Raw genomic sequence first — 7,268 nt, forward strand, 5'->3', positions numbered from 1 at the left:
TCTCTCAAAATTCTTCATCAAATTAGTGCTTGCAAGTTCAGTTGAACATCAGTTCATTACGAAATCATGGCTGTCCGTCAGTCCTTCTTTTTCGTAAGTAGACATGTTGAGACTTTTTGTTTCAAAATCAGAGTTACCATTTGGCCAACACTCAGGAGTTTGTTTCTGGTTCGGACAGTTGGATGTGCTGTTTGCACCGCAAGTTTAAATTCTATTCCATGAGAATCACAAAGCTTCAGTGTTTCTTAACATGCTGCAATCATTCAGGTACCTAACTGGACAATTTACTACTAAAAAGCTGTCTCATGGTCTAACAACTCTAGTCTAAAACTGTCATTTAATCTTTCAGTTTCTGTATATTCAGATTCGAAGTTCCACAATAGCAAGAAAAGAGTAGCATATCTGAATTTGCACACCTCTGAATTTTCAGTAAAAGGCATATTTTTGTCGAACTTTGAAGCTCTAAATCTCTGGAAACTTGCACTTTTGATCCAAGTATCCTGACTGAAATAGGTAGAGGCTTCTTAGAACTACAACTTTTATATAGATGACTTGGGCTGCGTATACACGATTTCTGAGAGTTTTGGAGCTGACGAATGGTGTCTGAACGCTGCAGCCACCTTCTCGCTCACGTACGTTTTCTCCCTCTCGTTCTTTTCCCAGGAACTGCCTGCGCTACAAATCCCGGTGATCACCTTCGCCCGGGGTTTTTCCAATCCCAGGCCGCCCGGTGTATTTTTAAACTTTGCAATCCAAATAAGGAACTCAGCACTAGAACATTTCAAACTTTTTACTGCTAGACATAAAACTTTACACATTTTATGAAACACTTTATACCAAAAAGATGAACTCTTTTATAGTGGACTGAGAAATAAATTTCTTACTTTGCTATCCATCCAAAACTTTTAGATCGCACATTATAATCTTTCTACATGAATATTTAGAACTCTTAAGTTATATATATCAATCCAACACTCGAAAGCACAGGGTGAGGTGGTGCGCGTGGTGTCGCGGCCCGCTCCCTCAAATGCGGAAGAGATTAGATCCCCTTTCATCTACTCAGGAACTTTGTTTTGAAAATGAAAGTGGACGGTGGAATTTGAAGCACATCAAAGCGGAATTTGAGAAGCGATAGTCTCTAATAAGGACGACACATGGCCCGTTTGCTGCAATCGCTCCTGGCGCACGCGCGCTCTATAAGAAAACGCTCCACTGTCATGTTAAAGAGTCCCTTCTCTGGAATCACGATTGCTGCTACTGCTGCTACGGTTATCTTTGTCTGAAGTCTGAACCGAGGAAGCATCTTGGACCCCCTGATGATGGCATTAGCACATTGTTTGCTCAGGTATTTAGCGCTGTTATACCATGCGTGCAAAAGCCGAATCACGCCAGGATTATATATGTTTCAGTGAAAAGGAAATCGGAATTCCTTGCCGTGGCAGGGAGGCAGCTTCAGTTCAGTGCAGCACCGATCTAGGTAGTCTTCTATGTTGAGTTAATCCATTGCTGAATGGCCTGTGATCTTCTGCGTCTAGCTGTATAGAATGCTGAATGACCCTGATCATCATCATACGAGCTCGTCCCCTTTCAGGCCTGACTGGAGCTAACGCTGTTTGTTCCTTACCTTGGAGCTGCAAATCAAGCCCGAGTCTTGATGTGAATTTCTAGTCATAACCTATGGGATTATATTAGGAAGCACAAGTTCCTCCTTCCCTCTCCCCACTTTCTTCCTACCATCGACAGTGCCTCCGAAACTGCAGCGCTCGTCTCGCTCGGGAACCCAGGCGATGCACACTACTACGAAAACAGCCGCAACTTCCTTCCCCTTTCCCCAGCTGAACGAGCATCAGTCACCCATATATCGCCTAGTGACATTATTGGGGTCGATGTTGCCGGCGGCGAAGGACCTTTCCATGATTTTCCCTTCCTCGTACGTCTATCGGCGACGGCATCAACCACCCACCGCGCTGGCGTCCTCGGTCTGTCCGGCACCATTTTCGGCAGAAAGCTAGCTGTGTGCCACCGGATTGGCTTGTTTGACGCGGCGCGGCGACGGTGCTCCCGCTAGCCAGGGCGTAGCATACTACGGCCGAATCAATCACAGGCGCGCGGCGCGCCACGGCAGCAGGAGCAGCAGCCGGCCGGATTCCATGGCGGTCTGCCTGCCCAGCTCTTCCTAGTTGCGTGGCGGTCTGCCCAGCTGCTTACGAGTTACGACGCCGCCATGCCTGCCATGCCGGCCGTCCCGCCGCGCCCAGCGCCCCCATCGCGCGATTGGGTTGACCCCTTCTATCTCCGCCGGCTATCACGCACGCCACACCAGGCGCACGAGCTAGCATGGCGGCGGCTAGACGCAAGACGGCGAGGCTGCAAGCTAGGGACGGCGGCCAGAGCTTGGCGCCGCTCCGTCGCGCCGCGAAATGGTAGGACGGAGGACACCAAGGGTGGACGGTATTTGAAATACCGTCCACCCCCTAGGTTCCTCTCATCCGTCCGATCGTGGTTGGGCGGCCAAGATTAGGCGCGTCGCTACAGGCGTCTTCCTCTTCAGGCACCTATTTGCTCTGTTGGGCGGCGAAAGGCTGCCGGCCATGGCGCGAGCGAGACCACGCCTGTTCCGATGCAGCCGCACGCACTCGTGCCCCCGGCGAGCACTGGATGCGAGCTGCTCGACGGCGAGTTGTTATCGGCGGCGCGACAGGCAAGACATCACTCAGGCACAGAACTTGCATGCTTGGGCGCGACGACGGTGCTAGCTCCTGCCATCCATGGCGTGCCGCGCCGCCCGAGCTTGCGCCACGCACGCCACTCTGCTCCAGCTGAACCGTACCTTCCCGATTAATGGATCTGCAGCCGTGTGCCGGACGGAGACGAGGCTCTGTCTTGCTCTGCTCGCCCGCTGAATGAGACCAACTTGCTCTCCTGGGCGGAGAAGGCGGCGGCCGGCCATGGCGCGAGCGCGACAAGACGTGTTCGTGCCTCCGGCCGGCGAATTGATGTGACAGGCTCCACGCAGAAGCTGCTCGATCGCGAGTGGAATCGGCGCGCTGCGGCCATTCAGTCCCCGCCGCCGCGCCGTACTGGCCGAACCAATCGAATGGTCCTTGTCAGGGTCGGACCAGAGGCTCAGAGCTCGGAGATCAGAGGCTATGGCGGTCCGCCCACCTCACAAGGAGGTCATGGACTCCTTGGTCACTTCGCCGTCGGACGATTCTCTTCTCTTTCCAAGTTTCCATGGTTTCTGTTCCCAATCCCTGTGTGGTTTGCTGTGGCGAAGCCCGACTGACTGCTCACTATTCACTTATCAGAAATCAACTCACTGCTGCGGCTTCCTCCACTGTCATGTTAAAGAGTCCCTTCTCTGGAATCACGATTGCTGCTATTGCTGCTACGGTTATCTTTGTCTCAAGTCTGAACCGTGGAAGCATCTTGGACTCCTGACCACAGCATTAACACCGTTATACAATGTGTGCTAAAGCTGAATCGCGCGCGCCAGGATTATGTTTCAGTGAAAAGGACACCTGAATTCCTTGCCGTGGCAGGCAGCTTCAGTTCAGTGCAGGCAGCACTGATCTTGGTAGCTGATATGTTGAGTTAATTGATCGCTGAATGACCTGTGGTCTTCTTCTGCAGCTAGCCGTCTCATGCAGTCATGCTGAATGGCTCTGATCATACTCGTCCCCTCTCAAGCCTGAGTGCCTGTCTGGAGTTATTAACGCTAGCTGCTTGTTCCTTGCCTTGGAGCAAAGGTATTTTCTTTTTTGGAAAAAGCTTTTTTTTCCACAGTTTTTCTTTTCTGGAAAGTTATAACTTCTGAATATAACTTTTACGCATTACTTTTTACACATGCCTTCTGAGAGATAAATTTGTATCATAACTTTTGTGATACATATAACTTTTTCTTAACATCTATTTCAAAAATAATTTTTGAGCACAACTTTTAAAATATATAAAATTTTAACTCATAGAATTCTCTTCAAATAATTTGGAGGATAATTTTTTAGCGCAACTTGTATGATGTTATCTCTTTATCAGGAAAATTTCCCGTACAATCTTTTTACGCACAAGTTCGTCACACAACTTCTTAGTACAATCTTGATATACTTTTTTAGTACGATTTTTATTTAAAAAGTAGCTAAGAGAACTTAACTCATAATAGAATGTAAAAAAAAAGAAGAAAAACTGAAAAGGAAGGGAACATCGCCGGGCAGCCACACCCTGCCGAGCCACCGCCGCCGGATAGAGGAGGAGAATGTGTCCGTGTGCAAGGGAAAACAAGGGTCTCGTGTGGGGTCCTCGTGTGTGGGTCTCGTGTGGGGTCCCCATGTGGGGACAGCGAGTGTACATATGATTGTTGGAATCGCTACTAGCCATCGGTCGCCGAATTGGATTTGCGGAGTCTTTAAAAGATGGGAAGCAACTTTCTTAATGGTGCCAAGATTTCCGTGATGGTCACTGCCGCGCATGACCCCGTGTCGGTATTAACCCACAAAAAAATGACCCAGGGCCTCATTGAGATGTCCTTGTCTGAACCTTAACATACTGTACAACTAGCGAGAAGTCTCGCGCAAATAGCGCGGGTACCTAGCATCTTTTATGCTGACATTTGAGTTTTTTATTTTAAGATTAATATTTTATATTTTTAATATGAATATAATTTTAATTGTTGGCTAGCTATGTAAATTTTACATTTTTTTTAATTTTGGTGATAAATTATACTTGGGCTTCTACTGTATATAATAATTAGCATTTAGTTTTGAATTTGAATTGAAACACTAATAAGAATTTGATGCGACCTCTCAAGTCACATATCTAAATATTTCTTTTACTTTCTTTGTTCTCCAAGCTCCAATTGCTACATCCCCATACATATAGTTCCCCTTGTCTCACAGTTGTTGTACTTTTTCCTTACCAAGAGTCCTGCACCGTCACCAACAATTTTGTTGTTACGCTTGCAAAAAGAAGAGAACACTACACATTTGTAGTCTATACCTTCCCAAACACCCAATTGCAGCTCTGTCATTTATCATTCATTCTCTAAATTTTTAGTTCTCGGACAACCATTGATCACAATTCTATGCAGGAAGACATCACCATCTCACTGCTTTTCATTATTATTAGTGTTGATCACCATACCTCAATGGCAATGACAGTGTTGACCAAGTTAGGGTGATAGTCGTCCCAACAACTATGTTGGGATCATGTTGTGGTTATGATTTAGTGCTTTTATTTGATCCTTATCTCTGTAACTGGTTATCATTGCACTTTCTAAGAAACTATTCTCATCGCTTTGTAGATCAGAGTCTCTTCTTAGTTCTTGCTGCTTTCCGCTGATCAAGGTTGCCTGTCCTCACCAGCAAGGACTTCTCCGGCGATCTTCCACCAGATCTGCACTTCCCTGACTCGGATTGGCTCACCAGGCCTAGGGCGGTTGCTCTCGTCGTTGTCGGGGGCGGCAACCCAATGTCGGTTGCTGCTTGTCATATCCCTGTTGGGAGCCGCTTATTCTCGTCGGCGCTGGCTGCATCTCTACACTGGAAAGAATCTTTTTCTTCTCGATTGAGGCTTGTAGGTATGCCTCATCATCGTCATGGACTGCCCACCACTATGTTGCCTCGCCACTTCTGGGACTTCATGGTAGATTGTGTGGAGTTAGGCTTTGGGGGTCATGGGTGAAAGCTTTGCTCGACATTCACCGACACCAACAACGGCTGTGTCCATGGAGGTAGCTCAACTCGCTGGGGGCATTGTTTTGTTATGGCCACCAAACTCATTTGTTTTTTGATAGGTGAAGACTTGGTCCGTTCCTCACAGGACGGATGGACGATGGTGGCGTCCTTGACATCACGTTCTTCTTGAAGGCATCGTCTTGCAAGATCTCCACATCCTTACTATCGCTGGTCTCATTAGTTCGGCAATTTGTGCAGGTTCCATAGTGTTTTTTCTCTATCCCTGCAGGTCTTAGTCATTAGGTCGTTTTGGTGTGGTGGTGGTGTGGACTTTTTTTTTGATGTTGCTATGTGTCTCTTGTAACTTTACGCTTTGAGAACTCTCTTGAAGTTGTGTCATTGTAATTCCCTCTTCTTCTTAATGAAATACGTGCTCAGACACATTCTCGAAAAAAAAGTTCTTACTGCTTTTCCTTCTATCTGTTGTGTATTAATTTTCTATTTGCTCCTATGAAGCTACACTTCTTAGAGAACTTAACATTCGTAGTTGACATCACCTTCTCAGAATATGACTAATCCTGCCTTTTTTTTTCTTTCCCTTTGTGTTGGTAATAGTTTTTCCCTGTAAGTTTTTGTTGTTAAGTTGTGGTGCTTTTATCCATGGCTGTCCTGATTCATTCTAGATTGCACACTATCCTTTTTTCTTTTAGTTTAGAATTAATCCATAAAAAGTTAGATTGCCAGTGCAATCTAACTACAGTTAGAGTCACTTGTTCGCGCCATCACCATCAGCAGTGGTGTTTGAGATATTAAATTTATGACTAAGGGCACATCAAGGCTCAGCAGACGCTATGGTTTAGCTGCTACTTAGCTACCAATCCAAACTGAATTATTTGTAACATTTATTCTTCATTTTGTTGACGCAAAGATCAACACACTGGAATCCGAGGGCAAATGTTCGCCAGGCACAGAAAGTCAACCAAGCGTGCCAGTCAATTTGACCTGAAATTGACAAGGGAGAAAACAAAGTCAAATTCAAGAGCGTATCGGCTGGGATTCCGAATATCTCTCAGGTGGGCGTATCGGCAAGCTTTGCCGATACTGAACGCGACAAAAAGATATTGAATGCAAGCGTGGAATAACAGGCGCGTCGGCAAAATCAGCCGATGCACTAGACGACAAAACCGGCTTTGAGTAGCCGATCGTGCGTGTACAGCAAGATCTAAGCTACGAATGTGTAACTCAGATGATGCAAGCTAAAAACATATCTAAACCGGCTCTTGAGATAACAAAAGTATTACTGCAAAACCTAAAGCCGATCTAATATGTTTTTAGATGTGATAATGGCCAAAAAGTATAGGAAAACCTACAAATCTAGCCGATATCGATAATTGGTGAATAAATCTAGACGAGACGATAGTGATGCGCCCGGAAGTCAAAGCTTAGATAAACTCGATAACTTTTGAATAGATTTGAACGAAGCCACAGCGATGCGCCCGGTAGCTAAAGCTCAAACATACTCGGTAAAACAAAGACTCACCAGCAAATCAAGTCGCTCGAATGTGAGGCATCCTTGATCAACTTGAAAGAATTCGTCGA

The sequence above is a fragment of the Panicum virgatum genome, chromosome 8N, assembly GCF_016808335.1.
Source record: "Panicum virgatum strain AP13 chromosome 8N, P.virgatum_v5, whole genome shotgun sequence".
NCBI lineage: Eukaryota > Viridiplantae > Streptophyta > Magnoliopsida > Poales > Poaceae > Panicum > Panicum virgatum.